General features: G+C 47.6%; 1 protein-coding gene across 3 annotated transcripts in view; it reads left to right on the top strand.

The window, feature by feature from the left end:
* The first annotated feature begins 222 nt into the window (after window positions 1-222).
* Window positions 223-20,093, top strand: part of LARGE1 (LARGE xylosyl- and glucuronyltransferase 1) — a 486,966-nt gene continuing 467,095 nt past the window's right edge. The window contains exon 1 of one of the 3 annotated variants that reach the window (XM_019728420.2): window positions 223-374. The gene's annotated coding sequence lies outside the window, so the exon portion shown is untranslated. Of the gene's footprint in view, window positions 375-2,063; window positions 2,920-20,093 lie in introns of those variants that run through there. The other 2 variants (XM_019728419.2, XM_074326275.1) reach the window with 2 other exon arrangements.

Genomic DNA, 20,093 nt, shown 5'->3' with positions numbered 1-20,093 from the left:
TCAGCGCGTTCCAGAGCAGGGCTGAACATCAGAGGAAGAACGAAGCAGCATTCCAGCTAAAAGGCTTGGCATTAAACTTTGACACTCTAATGGTCTCTAGGATATTAGATAATATTTTATCATATAATGTTCTTTTCGGACACTGTAATGGCATCAAAACGAGATACGATCTCCAATCCTTGTAAACGTGCAGAGTGAAACTCATTACCGCAGAGATAAGAAGCAGGACCCTAGCTAGCTTCGCAGTTAACTTATCTCAAAGCTCCAAAGGAAACGTTTTGTGTTTTTTTTTCACTTCTTCGCCGGGGACGCTGCTGTGAAAACCGCTCCCTCCTTTTCGCATACTCCTAGGCTCGGTCTGCCACTGAGATTAGGTAAACAGCACTCCAGAGCTGCGGGACAGCCGGTGGAGGTGGTGGTGGTGGTGGTGGTGGTGATGGTGGTGGTGGCGGCGGCGGTGGTGGTGGAAGGAGGTGGGGGTTTTTGCTTAAAGAGCTGGAGGGAAGGGAGGGGTTGGGAGAAGGGTCCCAGCTGAGTCTAGCTAAAGGCCAAGAGTCAGGCTACCTAGGTAGGAGCCAGGTCCGGAGCGGAGCAAGGGGCGGTACCTCCAAAGCCCTGGGGTTCGCAACCTGACCTCTGGGGAGTGGGGTCAGCGCCGCAGCCCAAGCGCGGCGTCCTTTTCTTACGCACCCCCTTCCCAACCCCACCATCGCACTTTATCTCTGCTTTTGCATCCTTCCCCTGCACCTTCCAAGAACTAGGGTGGGCTCATCTTGAGTCCAAGGGCTAAGAGAGAGGCGCGTGAAGGAGAGGCAGAGACCCTGCAGCCCTCCGGGCTAGGAAGAGGTGGGGACCCGGGGGGAAGGGGACCCCAGAAGCCCTGGGACCGACCAGAGAAAAAACCCGGGAGCTGGATCGCGCGCCGGAGCTCCGGTCTCCCAGAGTTGTCCATCCTTCTGCGTCCTTTTTCTGTCCCTGCCGCTCTGCGTTCTCCTCCTCGGGGTTTTCTCTCCAGGCCTGCTCCACTGTCATACTCCCGCCCCCGTTGCCCACTCCTTCCGTATCCTGAGAGGCCTCTCGGCGCCTCACTCTCGTCTTCAGGACAGGGAGGCTGGAAGTCCATTCAGAGGGATGGTATGCACGGTGGGGGCTCTTGTGCTGGGAGGGAAAGAGCAGGAATGAAACCTGAACGGAAAGGGGAGTGCTGTGTGCGCATGGGGTATGTGGATGGGGTGAGGGGTGCAAAGAAGTGCAGTTTCCCCGAAAGAACAGGGAGCCTTGGACCGGAATCTTGGATAAAGAGCCGTAAACGATGCTGTCAAAGCCCTTCAACGTGGCTTCTCGCCGCCTCAGGGTGCCCATACTCTGCTCACCTTCCAGAGAAGCGGCGACCCGAGTAGGAGGTGGAAGCGGTAGAAAACTTCCCACTTCCTACGACGGCTGTTTTATACAAGGGGGAGTGTTCAGGCAGCACGGCCCTGCGAGCCTGCAAGCATCTCTACGGCCGCAGCTGCGGAGCCGCCCCGCTTCCCTTCCCCCTCTTTCCGCGAGGCTCGCCAAGCCCAAAGCGGCCGTGAGAGGCCGGGCTGGGGAAGAAGGGCGGGGAGCTCCCAGCTTGCACCCTTTCATCCTGACCCGGGCCGGGATCCCGGATCCGGGTGTTGCTTCCGCCTGCGTGCGAGCAGGCTGAAGAAGTCGGAGGGAGGAGCCTGGTTGGTGGGCGGAGCCTAGGCAGGGGTGGCCTCTCAGTTCTCGGGGCTGCGGCGCCAGCCATTGGCCGGCTGCGCCATCACGGGGTGGGGGTGGGCGCCCAGGCGGGCGCTGGCCCCGCCTCCGCTCGGAGCCCAGTCCGGGTTCGCGGTCCCCCCCAGCTGCACAGACATGACACAGACACACAGTCACTGCAGCTGCTGAGCGATCCCCGCGCTCTGGGCACGCGGCGGTGGGGCCAGCCCGGAGCCCGGACCCCAGCGCTCGCCCGCCCGCCCCCCCCGCCAGCTTCCGCGCGGCGGTCCCCGCCTGGCCCCGGCCGGGAGGCGGGGATCGCGCGCCGGCTTCGGCCAGCGGCGCCCGGCAGCGGCGGCGGCTGCAGCAGCCGCCCAGCTCCGAGCGCCGGGCGCTCGGGGAAGCAGGCGCGTCTCGGAGGCGGCGGCGGCCGAGGCCGCCGAGCGCTCCCGGCGGCAGCGGGGCCGTCCTCCTCGGCTCCCCGCACCCACCGTGCTGAGCCCCGCCTCCGCTCCGGTGACCTTCCCGGGGCGCCTCCCCCGGCCCCGCGCCCCCAGTCCCGAGCCCCAGGCCGGGGCGAGGCCCTTTCTAGCGCCTCCTTCCCGCGGAGCCGCGGGCGGGCAGCGCAGGCCCTGGGGGAGGTGGCGCCGCGGCTGGCTGCAACCCCCCCCCCCCCCCCGCCGCCGCACTCGGCGCCCGGCCCGACTGCTTTTGCCCCGCTGCCGCGCGGGAGCCGGGACTCCTGAAGCTGGGGGCGCGGCCGCGCTCGCCTCGCCGGGCCAGGAGCGGACAGGCCCTGCCCTGAAGGGGTGAAGCGGCGGGTAGCGCGGGAGGTGGAGCTGGCCCCGGTGGCTGCCCGGCGTCTCAAACCAACGCCCCCTCCCCGCACGCAGTCCCAGGAGGACCCAGGCCCCTGCCCATGAGGGGCACCCCCGGCTCGGAAGAGTCCCGGAGGCAGGGAGCAGCTCCAGGCAGCGGCGCCGAAGGCAAAGGAAGAAGAGAGAGCGGTCAGCTTGGGCGGCTCGGACCCTCCCCGCAGCGTTTGAAGCCTGGGATCGCCCCGAACTGTATGCTTGGTACAGCTGTTCTGCCTGCTGGGACCCCTACTCGGACCCTCTGCACCTCCTAGGCGCCGCCGCCGTGCCACCCAGCTCTTCCGTGGTCTTTCTCTTCCTGGCGGCAGTCACGGCAAAGGTAAGAGCCCGGGGGTGCCAGAGAGCCACCGCGGGGGCGCCCTGGTTAGCGGCGCTGGACAAGTTCTCCGAACCTGTAGCTGGTACCCACTGTACTCAGGATTCTGACAGAAAGGGAGAGTGTGGGCACACCTGCTGCCTGGGCCGGGAGCCCTGGAGAGGCTGGAGGTGGAAGTCCTCGAAACTCTTGTCCCCGGGACCCGTCCCAGAGCTTGCCCCGCTCCTAGGCACACAGGCTGCTAACTCGGAGCATGCAAAGAGGAGTTTCTCGTTAGCACCTGGAGGTGATGTGCCCGCACCCCCACACTGCTTCCCTCGTCTGCTCCCCCGCACCTGTGCTTTGGGGGAACCTGTTGTGTTTGGAAGGGTCCATCCCTCTTGGGCGATCCCCACCTGCCTTTCCTGGCGTCATGCTGTGAAGAACTTTTTTTCTTTGCTCCTTGTTGCAGAGTGGAGCCAGATTTGGGGTGTGCAGCCACAGCTTGCGAGTCCCTCTGTAGGACAGAGAGGTTGGGTGGCAGCGGTATCTGTAGAGAGGAAACCCAACCAGAGTCACTTCTGTGAGACAAAACTGCTTGTAATGAGTGATGGGATCAATACACAGCGACCCAGACATTCTTGTGAATGTCACTGTTTCTGAAGTGGAGTGAGTGACTCCAAACTTTGTGCCTCTTTAGGTTATTTCGTACATTGTCTTACTACCTTCTTTACATTTTCTTTTAAGGAACCTCAGTTCTGCAAAGCCTGCCGGTTCCTGTTTGAAATTTATTAAACCTACGAGCTTCCTCTGGAACAATCTGATTTTAAATGGGTCACTTCTGAGGGAACAGATTGTCTCTCCTACATTGAATCCTTCCCCCTGGGTGACCCTGTTTAATGGGGATGGATTTTTTTCGTCCCTGAGCTGATATACCTCGGTTGAGCAGATTTCTGCTGAATTCCGAATCCGCGAATTTTGTCACTCAGTCCATTAAAATAATCTCCTGAGGGAGCAAAATAGCAGCTTACATTTTCTGTGAATGTCACAGGAAGTTTTACAGGGTCTTATGTAAGTGCCCCAGGAGAGACCTCAGGCTCCTGTTTCTTTCCTGGGGGACTGCGGGAGGGGGAGTGGGGGGGGGGGCTTCGCCTCATCTAAATACAGATGCTAGCCCTCTGACACAGGTGGAACCCAGAGTGCTGATTCACTTGTGGAGGCAGTTACCGCAGGTGGATTTTCCTCCTCAGCTGTCCAGTCTTCCTACCTCAGGAGTCAGCTTTGATAGACTTAAGATAAGGGAAGGTTCTAAATGAGGAAAGGGATGGAGTGCTGGTTTCTTTTCTCATCTCTCCCAAATGGGTGACATGAGTGAATTACTCTCAGGCATGCTGAGTCCTCACCGGGGATAAAAAAAAACCCACCTCTTGGCTTTAAGGTTTCACATATCTCTTAGTGTACCTTTATTTCTCAAGAGTACTTCACTTCAGTGAAAATTGCTTGAGGAGAACACACATTTATCCAGCCTGGCCCTGTTAATCCCATCCCGGGAAGAAAACTCACTGGGACAGAGAGGCAAAAGTCATCAAGATTTAGATCTTAGTGGATTTTCAAGAGTGGTGGGGGAAAGGAAATAAATCTCCTTAGGAGGATGGAGAGATTTTTAAAGAAAAGATCCATCACTGTGGAGTGGACTGAAGTCACTAACAAGCTTGGGCCCTCTTCCCTATGTGGAGGTGAACTTTTCGGTGTGAGAAAATGCAGATTCCTTTGCCTTTTAAACTGTACCTGGAAGGGCCTTGGACATGAAATGAAAGGTTTTCATCTCACCGGAGGTCCCGGAAGTGCCTCCCTCTCTCTGGAGGGAGGCGAAGGTTGGGTCTGGGTTCCTGAGCTGTGTTTTACGTTGGATGCTGAAAGCAGGAATGTCTCCATCTGCAGCCACCTACTGTGGCAGGACACTAGGGGGGACTCGTTTTCTATTCCACTACTGATGAAGGAAACAAAAGGACTGACCTATGTTACAAAAACTGTGGTTTATTTTGTAGGGCTCGTGGACTTAACTTTTTGGTACCCAGTGCATTTGTGCCCTAATGAGTGGATTCCTGATGCGTAGGGGGAGGCGATGGGCCTACTCACGTCTCAAGCCTCACTTGGACAACTCAGAACAGGTTAACTGCACAGTGTTCCATGAGACTCTGACAAACTCAGTTATAATCTCTAAATGTATGAGGGCTATACATTTTTGGGAGACAGACCCTCCTTCAGACTCCATCCTTTGGGCAATGAGATCACGCTAACTATAAGTTCCTTAAGGGTTTGTAATCAAAACTCCCCTTTTTGGTTTCTGGAAAGCACACCCTCAGCAGTCTTCATAAAATCCTGCTTCCTCTGTTTTAGATGGAGTCTAGAATTGACTCCATTAAACTTAAAATTTCCCACCATCATTCTGTTAAATGTACATACCTTGTATTTACAGTCGTCGCTTGAACAACACAGGTTTGAACTACACGGGTCCCCTTCTACGTACTTTTTTTTTTTTTCCCAACAAATACAGTCAGCGCTTCCTGGCCGCAGGTTTCGCATCAGGGGACTCAGCAAACCCCGGATGGGAAACAGTGTTTTCACATTCCGGATTGCGGATTCCCAACCGAGGATCAAAAATACTATTTTTAATCCACGGTGGGTTGAATCTGCTGATGCGAACTGCAGGCTGTAGAGTCAAAAGTTACAAGATGAGTTTTGACTGCGTGGGCATGGGTGCCCCTAACCCCGGTGTTGTTTTCAAGGGTCAACTGTGTACAGATGTAACTTAACATTTGGTAATGTAGTTGCACTTTCAGATGCTCTCTGCACTTCTAACGGTATTAAATCATTAATGTCCAGGTTTGCATTTTTCAGAGTATTAAATCATTAGTGTCTGGGTTTCTTCCAGCAGAATTGGAAGATAATTCTATTTTGCCGAAGAACAAAGCCTCGGCTTACCCAGGCTCACCTTACCCACAGCGGCCAACTCTTGTCAAAGCTGACTCCAGAGGTGGGCAGACAGGACAGGTGAGAGGTAGAGTCCAAGAAGAGACGACTCAGTTGAGAATACTGGCACGAAAAAGGGGCAAATGTTGCCAAGATTTAGGTCTTGCTGGATTCTAAAGGACCCAACTCGGCGTAAGGAATTAGACTCACTATATGAACCTGAGGTCCTGCATGAGTTATTATAGTTCCCTGAACTCTGGGGTCTGGTCGATTGTGTTTGTGATGCTTTACCCATATGTATAGTGCATATTTAGGTAGTTTGAGGGGAGCTATTGTTGTGGTCTAGGGAAAATGGTCAGCATAAAGCTTTATTTCTGCTATTAAGGCTTTATAGATTGATTCTCATAGGCGCAGTCTAGCCAAGGGGCAAGAGATTGTAACAGGAAAACACTATTAAATTTGCCACTGAGCATCAACTCGTAGAAACTGGTCCTGGAGAAGATATATACCGTGGTCCTAAGGCATAAATGAAGTCTTGCGAATTTCAGGGAAGCCGGATGGCGGAGGTAGAGTAAGAAGTTGAGGCAGGATACTGGCCTTCCGTAGGGCCTGCCAGCTGCAGGCACGCTGCCATGGACACACCTTTGCAATACTGCCACCCCACAGGATCCGCTCGTGTGGAGGAGGCGTTGCGGCTCCACTCGGGGGCATTTGACACAGGGAGGTACTCAGTTCCCCTCTGACCACGCTGGCACTTGGAGAGTAGTACGCAGCAGCCAGTAAAGTTAAGGCTTAATTAAATGCGTTGTAGAAGGCTTTTCTTCTTTTAACTTAACAGGTAATAATTGAACACCTATTCTGTAGCAGAGAGCATGTTCTCTGGGGAGGCCGCAGAGCTTCCACGTTTAGTTTATAGTCCTTTGGGGGAGGCAGACATTGAACCATTTCTACGAGCTGAGTACTATAGTACAAATTTGTGCAAAGGATGAGTTTGAGATTGCCAGGATAGTAGAAAGGAGAGCAATCCTGGGCAGGAAGAGCCACATGGAAACCTTAAAGTATGCAGTGTGAATGGAGAACAGTCAGTCGTTAGTGTGGCTGGAAGATGGGCTGTTCAGGAAGCGGGAAGCTTGGTGTTAGACGGGACATAGTTTAATAGGATTCTGAGCTGCGTGCTCTGTGTATTTAAATGGTGGTGAGAACAGTTGCTGGATAAGATCCAGGGGTACTAGTGGATCATCCCACATGGTTATTAAAAACAGAAAAAGAAAATTTCTTTTTTATCCTTTATTCGTCCACATAGAGAATTTTGCCTATTCTTTAACAAACTATTAGCAATGCAGAAAAAAGGTCCCCTGATCGGCCATGAGTCTGCCCTCTTGTGTACATGAATTATATCTGGGGCTTCCATTATGTGATTATGCAGCAGTGGGAGCAATGACAATGTTACTTGACAAATGATATACTGTGGGGGGAAAATCCGTCTCTGTGAGAACAAATTCCATCTTGTCAGATGTGTTCTGGGTAGAGTGATGGTCGTGTTTAACACTTGGGCAAGGTTCCGGGATTTGAACCTTTGGCTCTAGCCTAAACTTTTTTTGCTGTTGGAAAAGTAAGAGTTTTATTTTATTGAGGATGGGTGTGTGTGCATGCCATGTGTTTCATGGAATGAGGAATCTATGTAAGTGAGGCTGAAAAGCAACAATGTAACCACCAGAAGGTACTGGAGAGAATGGAAAATCACAGCAATCTGCAGGGCCAAGTATATTTAGGTTTTCAGAAACAGAAGCCGGGACAGTGGAGGTAAAAGAAGCCTGTGTGTGTGTGTGTGTGTGTGTGTGTGTGTGTGTGTGTGTGTTTTGTCTTTCCTATTCTTCCCTGTGTTGAGTGGGAGGCAAAGGGTTATAAGTGAGATTAGGAGATCTAGGTTTCAGTGTTGCATCATTCTATGCTAACTTACTGTGTGACCTTACAGTACTTCTTGACCTGTCAGGGCATCAGGCCAGTCTCTATACATAAGTGAGTTTTTGTTTTGTTACTAGGAATTTAGAGGCCAGGAGAGGGAACGGTCTTAAGCTATTGAGTGGCAAAGCTCAGACTACTCATTAGGTTTTCTAGCTTTCTACCTCTGAAATGGGAAGAGGTCTGACCAGTTCAAAAGTGTACTGTGCATTGAAACATCAAACACCGTCGGTATGCAATGCTGAAGAAAAGAGTCACAAAGTCTGCTGTGTCGGATGTAGATTCTGTATATTGCAGACTGCATTAGAACCTCTCTGATACTAAGGTCATTCACATATAAGCAGCTAGCCATGCCTGCTCATTTTATGTATTGTGCAAACCTGTAGGTTCTGGAATGTGACACTATTCTTTGAGAACTGCTTGAGTTGACAATTAAATGCTTTGTGTTAAAAAGCAATGCTGAAAATTTTAATTTTTTCCAATTTAAGGAGATAAAAGCTGAGTGGACCCTTTGGGATTTTGCAAAGCCTGGACTCTACTGTGGAAACGGGGAGCCCTTTGGCCCAGGGAGGTTACCTTGTTAGGGGAGCTTTTGGGTGAGTATAAAGCGGGAGATGTTTGGAAGAATAGACACAGAAAAGCAATCTTGCAGAAGTAAGTACAAGTCAGGAAGAATGCAAACCAACTTAATTTCATGCCTCCAAATCTGTGAATAGCTAGAAAAACGGCTCCTCACCACTCTGGCACTGGCCTCCTGGGTATGGAGGGCAGTGCTTATTGGAAAGAGGAGATTTGAAGTTAAGTGCAATGTAAATATAAGGTTTGTTACATTATTATTTCAATATTGAAGCTAAGTATAAGAGTGCCCTATTTTAGGTGAACCTGGCATATAAAATCTGATCTTAAAAGCAAATAATTTAAGATAAGTAATTGTTTGGTGTACAGAAAGATTATTTTACAAAAGGGATTCATAGCAAGCCTTTTTTAAACAGTTAGTTCCTTTATTGTATTTCAAATTATTTGATTAATACAATCATGATGGAAGCTTTTGGGAGCCTCACTGTTCCATTAAAGCCAAGCATTTTTCAAATATCAACTTCTCAAGTGTATTAACAAATAACTCACTAGGTTCACCTGCCTAAAAGCCTAATATCTAACTGTATTACACACAGAAAGAAGTACAGTAGTAACATAAACTTTGTAACCATTAACCTACCCCGTAGTGTTACTTCACTTACTTCCCTGGGGCAGATTGCTTATTTCACTACTGTTCTTCCTGAAGATACAGTTACAACTACCCATCTGCAGGAGTCCCTTAACCAGCTCTCTTTCTACCTCTAAGAATGTATCAAGACCAGAAGTGGTTTTTAAAGAGTAAATTCAGTAAGTGTTCCCAGGATTGTGTTCCCATGCCTTCGTAATTGCAGAGACATGGAATTAATTTTGTTCTGCCTAAGGATACAGAGGTGATAATGCATGAGACATTTAAAAAAGAAAAATCAAAATCCTGCTTGCTTACTGGCTCCTCCTTTCCCGCAGCTGAAATATCTAGGGCCTTTGTTTTTCTTTTTTGTTCCTTTATCTCTTAGGAAAGTTTCCAAAAAAAGAATTCGTTCTAGGAATGAAATAAAATATAAGGCGTTTAAGGCTCCAGAGGTAATTTTGGGCAGCCTGGAGTTGTAGATCACCACAGGCTGGGGCTAGAACAGAAAGTGCAGTCTCACCCATAATTTTAGCCTCTCTTGTCACATCATGAGGCTGTGCTTTGCACGGATAGCGAAGGCAGATGGAGATGGAGCCCTGACTGATGGGAGAGATTTTGCTCTTAACGTAGTTTTTTTCTAGAGTACCGAGGCCATTTGGGAAGAAAGGGCTTGCTGACCTTTCCAGCTCTCCATGGTAGCATTCGAATTGATAGGATTTATAGCAGAACCTGGGCACGTGGAGATTCCTTTTTCCCCTTTCTTTTTAAAAAATTTAAATTCAGCAGGGAATCATGGGCTCTTGAGTGTTACTCTGTGTTTAGTTCTGCTTTGGCTACATTTGTTTGTTATTACTTCGTAAGTGCGCGTTTGTTATTACTGAGTAAGGTTAACATTTTTGTGGCTTAATTGGGAACCATCCTCTCCCCGCTTTGTTTCCAGAACAGTTGCATAGATCCTTCATGTGCCAACAGTGTTTGTGTACCAGCCTCCTTGACTGATGGCAGCTCTCATCTGGGAATGGCATCTCGTGGTCGTATCAGGAGCGGAGAGCGGGCCGTGATAAGCAGGGTGGGACTTTTGCAGCCTCTGGGCATGGTGCTTGGTGCTTAGTGCTTAGTAGATCTGTACTAAACAAGTAGTTTTTAGGGAATGATTTGTTTCCTGAATGAATTCTAAATGGTGATGTTTTCAGGACTGGGGTGGGGTGATGGTGGAGGGAGAGGTGAGTGAATACCTATAGACTTACAGACTTGGACTCCTTGAGGCCTCTCTAGGAAGCAGTTATTTAAAAAATGTGAAGGACATTTTAGATCAGCAGATGAATTTTCTTAGGGATCACTGTCATGTTTCAAACGCTGGTGACTTTGTAAAAAGGCAAGGGAAGTACAATACCGCAATGTGTCGTGTGTTCCTTTCCTCCTAATTTGCAGGGATATTGACTTCACTGGCACGAGAGGAAGGGGCGTGCTCTAAAGCTGGCTCCCATGGACATGCCAGGTTGCCTTGAAAGCGCCTTGGAAAAAGCATTTCAAATACAACAAACCTTAGGATGGATTGTTGATGATAGGATTTCCAGCGCTGGTGATGATTGTGAAAAGGTGTAGCTGTAGACCGCAGGCATGGCTTCCGAGTTAGGAGGATGAAGTGCATGGAGACACAGGAGGGAGGGCCTCGAGCACTCTGCCTGCTGTAGAAAGAGTCTCCTCTGCCATCTTGGTGTCTTCTCCCCTTTCTCTGTCTATGTGGTGTGTTCCCACCTGGACTTTTCAATATTGTAACTACTCATTGATGGCTTCTCTGTGTATGGCATAGCTGCAAAACTGAGACACCTCAGGGCTGGAAGAGACCTTTGAGCTCCATTAGACCAACAGCTTCTGTTCACAGCTGTGGAAACTAAGGCAAGGGAGGTAAAGAGAATGATCCAGACGGGAGGCAGGACCAGAACCCAGGCTTACTGAGCACCTCGTGCAGCCCTTGGCTCTGCCTTCTCATACCCCATAAGTGTTAGGCATCTGTCCTCTGCCCCCTTCCCTTTGGCACACTCTACTTAATCTGTTCCACGCCCCAAAGCGCAATCTTCACGTGCTTCCTTTAAGCCAGGCAGTCTTTCATTTGATCATTTTGTGTCATTTCATCCTTATAACAACCCTTTGAGGCAGAGGCTGGTCCTACACTCCCATTTTACAGATGTGGAAGCTGAGGCATGCCCAGCTCACGCTGCCATAAAGCATGGAGCCAGGACTCGCCTCTTAGCTGTTCAGACTCCTGTCTGCTGCTGACCTCAGTGCTGACCTCGCCCCGGTTCCCCTACCTCTCTAGCTGTATGTCCTGTGACTTCTCTGTGGGTTATCTCTATTTCTGGCCTATTGGTTATTGCCTTAAAATGCTCCTTGTTTTCCTAAATGGGCTTCTTATTGCTATTCCCTCTGCTGGATTAAACTCCCCATCCTCTCTGCTATCCTGTCTGGTCGAAATCTCTTTTCCTACTGTGGGCTCTGTGCAGTCTGTCTCTGCGATGGCATTACCTTCACTGATTCAGCCAACATCCACCGAGCTACTGTGGGCAGGTCCTGGCTTGGCATCAGGAACATGGAGGTGAGGAGATCACCTGCCTGGTCTTGGTGAGGGAGGGAAATGCTAACACAAGGTGGTGGGCTCCGTGTGTTAGGTAGATCATGTTTGAGGAGGTCAAGGAAGACGATACGAGACCTGGGTCTTAGCGAGTAGGAGATGGAAGGATAGGGTCAGAGGAGGAATGACCCCCAAGTCCCCAAAGCTGTGCTTGTCATCTTCTCTGTGGCACTGTCACTATCTATAGACATTTCTTTTTCTCTCACTTATGTGTCATCAGCTCCTTAAGCGCTGTGACTGGGCTCCACCCATTGTTGTACGTGTTTCCCTGAAAATAAGACCTAGGTGGACCATCAGCTCTAATGCGTCTTTTGGAGCAAAAATTAATATAAGACCCGGTCTTATTTTACTATAATATAATACCGGGTCTCATTAATTTTTGCTCCAAAAGACGCATTAGAGCTGATGGTCCGCCTAGGTCTGATTTTCGGGGAAGCACCGTATTTATGGGAGCATTCTGCTATGCTTCTAGCACTTAGGAATCCTTTAATAAACATTTATTAAATTAAACTGAAAGCCTTCTGTCCTTTCCCACATAGTTGGAGAGATTGTAGAAAATTGTGTGATAAGTGAAGCAACAATAGACGATTCAAATGAACAGCTCAGAGCAACAATAGAAACGGTGTGGCAGTACAATTAATGGTGGTGGATTGTTGAAGCCGAAATTTGATGGGAAATCAGAGGTGGGAGCTTACTTTAGCTGCTTAAACTCAAGGGAGGGAGGATTTGAGTTGAGGCTTTGGACACAGGATAATTAAAATTTGAATTGAAGAATTAAAGGGAGGTAGAGGGGCCAGGTTTGGTCGACAATGCACGAGTACCGTGTTTCCCCAAAAATAAGACCTAGCCAGACAAACAGCATCTTTTGGAGCAAAAATTAATATAAGACCTGGTATTATATTATATTGTATTATATTATGTTATAATATATTATACCTGGTCTTGTAGTAAAATAAGACTGGGTCTTATATTAATTTTTGCTCCAAAAGACGCATTAGAGCCGATTGTCTGGCTAGGCCTTATTTTTGGGGAAACACAGTATGTGTTTTTGTGTTATAGAATAAACCGGCTTGGATTTCTGTTAGCAAGGAGTTGGAGATGAAGTGGACAAGCTAGGTTGGGGTTGTGGGCTTTTGGAAGGCAGGGTGACTTTTGATCAGGAGGATGGTATAATTAATTATTGAAAGCTCTACTTTAGGAACATGATGAAGCCAGTAATAATATTGGGGTCAGATTGGAGTGGGAGAGATGGAAGCTGGGAGGTCATAGAACAGGCTTTGTACAAGTTCATATATGAACTTTTAAAGGTCACTGGACTAGAACTGTTACAGTAGGATGGAAGCTGAGGGAAGCGTCTAAATTTTGCTTCGATCCCAGTCATTGGTATCGATGGCTGAGGTGGTTTTCTTTGCCCACTGAAAAGCGGCCTCATTGGACTAAGGTCCGCTTCTGACAGTAACAGCAAGTCTTAAAAGAGCACTTTCTCTCTTGGCTTGGCTGGGCATGGAGATGGGGTTTGGGTGAAAACACACTCTCCTGAGCCTCTCGTATTGGGAGTGTGTTCAAATGAACCCAGGGTTATAGAGCAAACTTTTTCTTAGCCTTGGATGACACCCAATATAGGACGTAATAGAGAAAATTCTTCTCATGAGGGGTTCCCCAAAGCAGCTGTGGAGGACTGAGAGCAAAATGATTGGTCCTCTGACATCTGGGCTCCCGATTCACCTTAAAAGTGAAGACTGTACAGTGCGTCCTGTGACTAGTGGTGTTTCTCTGCCCGAGGAGAGCCTTGCTGACAGATGACAACCCACACTTTTCAGAATCATAGACTAAGCCATTCTGGATAACACAATTTTTCAAATTGGACAGTCCAATCCCTTATAGATAGAGTCTTTGTTTTTAATCTTTAAAGAACGAGGGCTTTTCTAGAATGTTCTGTGTATTTGCCCTTGCTGGCTTACTGTCAGCCACTGGGAAACATCCTGCTTTCTTATCGGGACGTGTTATGAACTGGCCCCTCCCTTTCTCTGCAGCCTCATCTTTTCTCCCCCCACCCCCATCTATTTCTAACTCATTATTTTTCTTCCTTACTGGTTCTTTTTTCCAAACCTGCCAAGCTGTGCAAATAACCTCTCTTTCTGCCTGATAAGCTGTTTCCCTTGTTATCTGCCTGGGACACTTCTATTTTTCCTTCAAAACCCAGCTCATGCAGTCCTTCCTCCAAGCTTTTTCTGATACTGGGGGGCTGAACTGTGTCTGAACCTTGTTCTGGCCTCTGCTGCTGCACTTCCTACACTATATTCCCAGTTCCTCCAGCTGATTGTCTTGCCAGAGTGTGGGAGCCTTTCAGTAAAACTGTGTCTTATGACTCTGGGAGCTCTTCCGTGTTTTACCATATGCTTGGAACATTCCGTCTACGCAGCACATGCTGCTGTTGGAGGTGGTGGAGGTGGTGATTTTGGATTTCATTGAATTTGTTGGCCAGGCAGAATGGAACCCTTTCCTGCTGAACCTTCATTATTACACTGTGTTGCAGGGGAACATGGGATGTGAATTAGCTTCTCAAGGTATTCCCAAATCTAAAAAATGTGTGCTCCCTGGCCAGTGACTGGAATGGTGGTGGGCCTTCCCTGGGGCACACCGATGCCTTCAAGGAATGTGATGGTGGTGGTGGAGGTGGAGGTGGTGGTGGTGGTGGTGGCGGTGCCACTGGGGGAGGTGGAGGTGGTGTGGTGGTGGTGGTGGTGGTGGTGGTGGAGAAAGGGCCCTTGCTGTCTTTCTAGACAGAGAAGTGTCTTCATGAAGCCCTCAAGACTGAATGTTCAAGTGGAGGTGGCTAGGGGGAGCTTGAAGACCCTTTGTTCCTCATGTCACTCCCCCTCCTCTCAGTTTGTGCAGTCTTGAACACTCTATTGCTACCACCCTCACCCCTCTTTTATTTGCTGTTTTAACCCTCTGCTTTTCTCTGTTCTTTCCATTTTCTCCGATCTTCAGACTCCTCTTAGGCTTTTTAAAACCCTGATGGAGAAGATCAGTCCTTGGGAGTCATCAGCAGACAATCTGAAGCATATCTTTCTTTCAAGTCACAGCAGGCCTTATACCTCAAGTGTTTGATTCTTTCTGGCAACGCTGTAGGTCCCAAATGCTGGTGGTGCCTTTGACTGTGTTTTTTGTTTACTGGGCTTAATACCGTGCCACATTCTTTAGAGAACCTGTTGCAGAATGGCAATTATAATTGATTGAGAAATTAGACAGTGATGAGTGGCTAGGGAGCATCGGAGACATTTTGTACAAGCTCAGTACCAGTGCCCAGAGACTCGTCTCTGGATAACAATGTGTTTCTGTTGGAATATTTAGTACTGACTCTAGTATTTGTGAGGTACTTTTGGGTTTTTATTATACTGTTGTTGTACCCCAGGCATTGGTGCTACATGAATGGGATTGCTTAGTGAATCACGGAGGAGTGATTGATGAACCTGGGTTTATCAGAGGGTCTGTATGATCCAGGAACAGGCAAAACTTTTATGAACTTGCACTTGGCATGAGTGTTGGTTCCATGGTTGAGGAAGCCCTGCTGCTTTTCCAGCAGGGGTCTGACTTAATACACACGAAGGGGTGTGTTTTTTCTGTCTTAATTTTTGACATTTTCCAGTTTCTTCTGCTTGGGTTTGTCCCTAACTTCTGTTGAAATATCAGTTTTGAGCTCATTAAATCTGTTAATGTGTGTGTAATTCTTAGAACAGTGCGGGTACACAGAAAACACTCCATATAAGCTATTGTAATTTTTGTTACTGTTTAGATCTCCTTTTTTTCTCCTCTCTCCCCCACTACTTGCTCTTTACCCCTTATGGTGGTTGTACTTGGGAAAGTAAGAAATCAAATGGCTACTGGGGATGAGGAGGAGGCCACCATTTTTCTCTTTTCAGCTCTGTCCAAAAGTGTCAGAAAGTTTGCAGAGGCCCGGAAGTAAAGGCACATGCTTGCCCACCAATCCTCTGAGGCCATTTTTCAGGAGTTTTCTGTCTGCCTTGCTTCTTTCTCTCATTGGAAATTTGGGCTCTGACAGGTAAGGGAGATGAGAGCCAATGAATAGTATAGGGAGGGACTCTTTCTTGGCAAGTTTTGAATGAACAGTTTTAAAAATGACAGTAACAGTAATGATGGTGGTAACAGCTATAGTTACCATTTATAGAATGCCTCTTATGTGAAGATGAGATGTCTTTACATGCATGATGCCTTTTGAGCCTCACTAGAACCCTCTGAGCTGAGCAGTTTCATTTCGCAGGTGAGGAAATGGCTGTTCCGAGAGGTGGTTATTAGCCCATGTGATAAAGCCAGAGTGGAACCCAGTTCTGACTCTAGTTTATTTCTTCTGTCTCATAATCTACTAACCTAGGTCACTTAACATTGGAATATATAGACCTCTGGGGATACATGAAGACTTTCTATGGCGTATGCAGGTGTGGATAGTTTTAAAGGAATCAATTTCCACATTTTTGACCTCACATACGGGCACTTCCCTGAAATCGACTATCCTGAGTCCACCCCCACCAAGTTGATGGTTCCTCCTTCCTACCTTTTCAACAGTCATCCTTTCCCATCTTAAAAAGGCACATCTCTTCCCCAACACTGTTCTTACTCTGGTTGATTGCTCTGGGTATAAAAACCTCAAGAGGCACCAGACAAAGGAACTGTTTGAAACTGGTGTGCGGGAATCTTCCGATCAAGGTACTGCTGCAGGGCTGCCTCTTGCCACACTCTCTTTTCCCTGTTTAAACTTAGTGTTAGGAACAGGGCAGTTGGGCCCCTTTCTCATGCTCAGTAATGATAGAAAATTTTCAGGTCTTAAAAAATAACTTGCTTGAATTTTTAAAATGAATGATGGGTATCAGACTGGTAGATCCCATTTAAAAATGTGACGTGAAGTTTTATTTTAAAATGTTAACGTTTATAATATGCTGAAAATTATATCCTCAGAAACGATTCAGTTTATGATGAAAACTTTAGATGTCAGCCTAAAAATAGGCAAGACGGTACAACTTTTTCAAATTTCAAAATTCAGATAAAGCTTGAAGATCATTGTACTGTACTTTCCCCTGAGATACTGAAATTTGGACTGAGCAACTCTTAAGTTGCTTTCTGCCACAGACCCTTTATACATCTAAATATTTTTTTCATAGCGTTTCAAGGGCATCAATGCTGTTTAAACCTCATACATTGCACTTTTGATTAAGCACCCTTGAAGTTACATGGGGTTTCAGTAAAACGTAAACATACTTTAAATTTTGATGAAACTTTTAGAAACTTTTAGGTAGTTAGACATGGGATGATGCATACCAGAGTGCCTCAGGGACACAATGAGGATAGTTTCAGACATAAATGGTAGAAATCTAATTCACACTGATGTTAAATTAAAAAAAGAAAAAATGAACTTTATTTGCTCAAGTAACTGAAAACTAGAGGGAAGCGTCAGGCAGTGCTGGATCCAGGTCCTCAGATGTGATCCTGAAGTTGTCACTTTGTCTCTTGGCTCTGCTTTCTTTTGCCTTGGCTTCACTGTCAGGCAGAATGTCCCCATGGATGGCAGAGATGGTCCTTAGGAGCCCCGGGTTCACATCCTGCCCATCTTGCCATCGCAGCTGAAGGAGAGCATCTTGTCCCCAATGGATCTGATAAAAGTCTTGGTCACGATCTGGTTAGAAGGGCCAAGGTCAGCTCCATGGACCTGGTCTGGGGAGAAGGGATCAGTCGTATTTGAATTGCTTGGAGAATGGAGAAGAGGTGATTCCTGAAGAGAAGCTGGGCAAACAGAAAACCCCACAATGTTCAGTAGGAAGATGAACCTGAACATCGTGAAGTCTTATCAGACAGATTACAGGTCTCGTCTCCAAAACCCTTTTATTCTCCTGGATGCCCTTCCTTTATACACACCACCAGCCCAACACTTTGGCAATTATGATACCAATCTGCTCATTGACACAGTGACACAAGTGATACCTTCTATTCTATGCTTTGGTAATTTCAAGACTTGTAAGGAAATGTCAAAAAAAAAAAAAAAAAAATCCCTCACTTGGTGTAGTTTGTGATTCCTTCCTTCCGCCCTCCTTCCTTCCTTCCTTTCTTTTTTTTTTCTCATTAGTGAAACAATTAAAAAAAGAAATAAAAATTGTGGCACTCCATCTGTGTTAGTCTACTGAGGCTGCCACAACAAAGTACCACAGCCTGGGAGGCGTAAGCAACAGAGATTTACTATCTCACAGCTCTGGAGGCTGGAAGACCAAGATCAAGGTATCAGTAGGGTTGTTTCTTCCTGAGGCCTCTCTTGGCTTGTAGATGGCTGTGTTCTCCCTGTGTCTTCACATGGTCATCCCCGTGTTTTCATCTCCTCTATCTTATAAGGACACCAGTCAGATTGCCACCCCAAGGACCTCATTTAACCTTAATCACCTCTTGAAAGACTGTCTCCAAATACAGTCACATTCTGAGGTGCTGGGCGTAAGGGCTTCAACATATGAATTTGGGGGAGAGGTGACGACACACCATTCAGCCTATAACAACCATGTGTTGTTTTAATGCTGTGAATGGGTTATGTTTTGAAAAATCATATTAATGTACAAACCTTGTTTGAGATACAAATGAATCACAGATTCATGTATACGAAAGCAAAGTTACCATTTCAGGGATGGGAAGGTTGACACGGGTTGTTAGTTTGGGTATGGCCTTCCCTCTAATAGGAGTAGAGAAAAGACAAGCGTGTAGAGATAGAAACAGGTTGCGTGTTTGTCAAAAATCAGGCCTTCTGCCTCCTTCAGCTCAGTGCCGCCACTGTTGCAGTAACAACTTCCCTGACATACCCTGAGGGTGGGCTTGGTTGTGAAATGAGTTTTATGACTGTTTGTGTGTGGGGGGAGGTGGGAGTGAGGAGTAGGAGACCAACAGCTTGGATGAAAGCCAATCTTCTTCTCTTTCCACTGGAGCAGTGGATTATCTGGCTGAAAGCTCTACTGAGCTCTCCTTGTCCCGGGGCTGGTGTGTGTGGAAGAGGATCTTGTATGTTGTGTCTTAGGACCCAGAGTTTGCAAGTTTGGGGTTTTGTGACACGTTTTGACCCAAGGTCCTCAAGGGCCGCTGTGGTGTCAGAAATCGCTTTCCATTCTCAGCCCGAGCTCATCTTGAAGCTCTGAAGATGACAGATCTGTCCATTTTTCTACTTTGCCAAGCAGTTGTCATTGTTCTTGCACCTGCGTTAATTATTGTTTCAATGTGGCTTGTGTGTTCATTGTCTGGTCTGTCAATGTTTGTAATGGAACATAGCAGCTGAGGAGATGTGGGGAGGAGGTAGCAGTTTGTCAAATTGTAGTCTGTTCATGTCGAAAACTAAAAACCCCCACTCAAATTTTGCTTACCTACCATCCAAAAATTTCAATTTCTTAGTGCTTTGGAGAGCTATTTCCGGCAGGACGAGGTTCAAATACATACATGTTACCTGGGAGGAGGATGAAGTTTGAAAACAATCTATCCACATATTAATCACTTCTTCATATGCTGTGTGGATTGTGTTAACTGTTTTAGAGGTGGTCTTCATTGCAAGCAGGTCACAGTCTCTGTGAGAATAGGGCCCAGGAGGTAGAAGTTTTGACAGCACAATTTATTGTCGTTTGCATGTTTTGCCAGCTCACCTTGGATAAGGTGCTTACCTTCTCTGTATTAGTTTCCTGTGGCTGCTGGAACAAAGCACCATAAAGAGGGTGGCTTGAAACAACAGAAGTGTATTCTTTCTGGAGGCCAGAAGTCCTAAATCAAGCTGTCTCACGGTGTCAGCAGGCCCATGCTCTCTCTGATGGCTCTAGAGGAGAATCTTGCTTTGCTCCGTCTAACTTTGGGTGTTTCCTGGCAATCCTTGGCTATCCTTGGCTTAGAGATGCGTCACGCAGGTCACATGGGCATCTTTCCTCTGTACATAGCTCTGTGTCCAAATTTCCCGTCGATAAGGACAGCAGTCGTGCTGGATTAGGACTCACCCTGCTGACCTCATTTTCCCTTGAATCCTCAGAAAAAGACCCTATTTCCAAAAATGGTCATGTTCTGAGGTCCTGGGGGGTAGAATTTCAACATGTCATTCTTTGTGGGACACAGTTCAATCTATAATGCCCTAAGCTTTACTTTTCTTCCCCCAAGGCCCATCACCTGTTCCCACCTTCACTAAGGCTCAAACACAATCAAGTGATAAAGTGCTCTAGACAATGTATCCCCTGGGTGATGGCAGAATGCCCTAGGGATGTTAGGTGTCTCTTATTCCTGGTATATGGTGTTTAATGAGTATTTGGATCTAACTCACAACATGTTCCATGTGATTTTTCAATTAAAATCCCTTTGGGAAGTGTGACCTGAGCTGCGGCTCACCAGAAACGCAGAGCAGGTTGGCAG

The sequence above is a fragment of the Rhinolophus sinicus genome, linkage group LG02 (genome assembly GCF_036562045.2).
Source record: "Rhinolophus sinicus isolate RSC01 linkage group LG02, ASM3656204v1, whole genome shotgun sequence".
NCBI classification, from domain to species: domain Eukaryota; kingdom Metazoa; phylum Chordata; class Mammalia; order Chiroptera; family Rhinolophidae; genus Rhinolophus; species Rhinolophus sinicus.
This window is presented reverse-complemented; position numbering and strand designations above follow the sequence as displayed.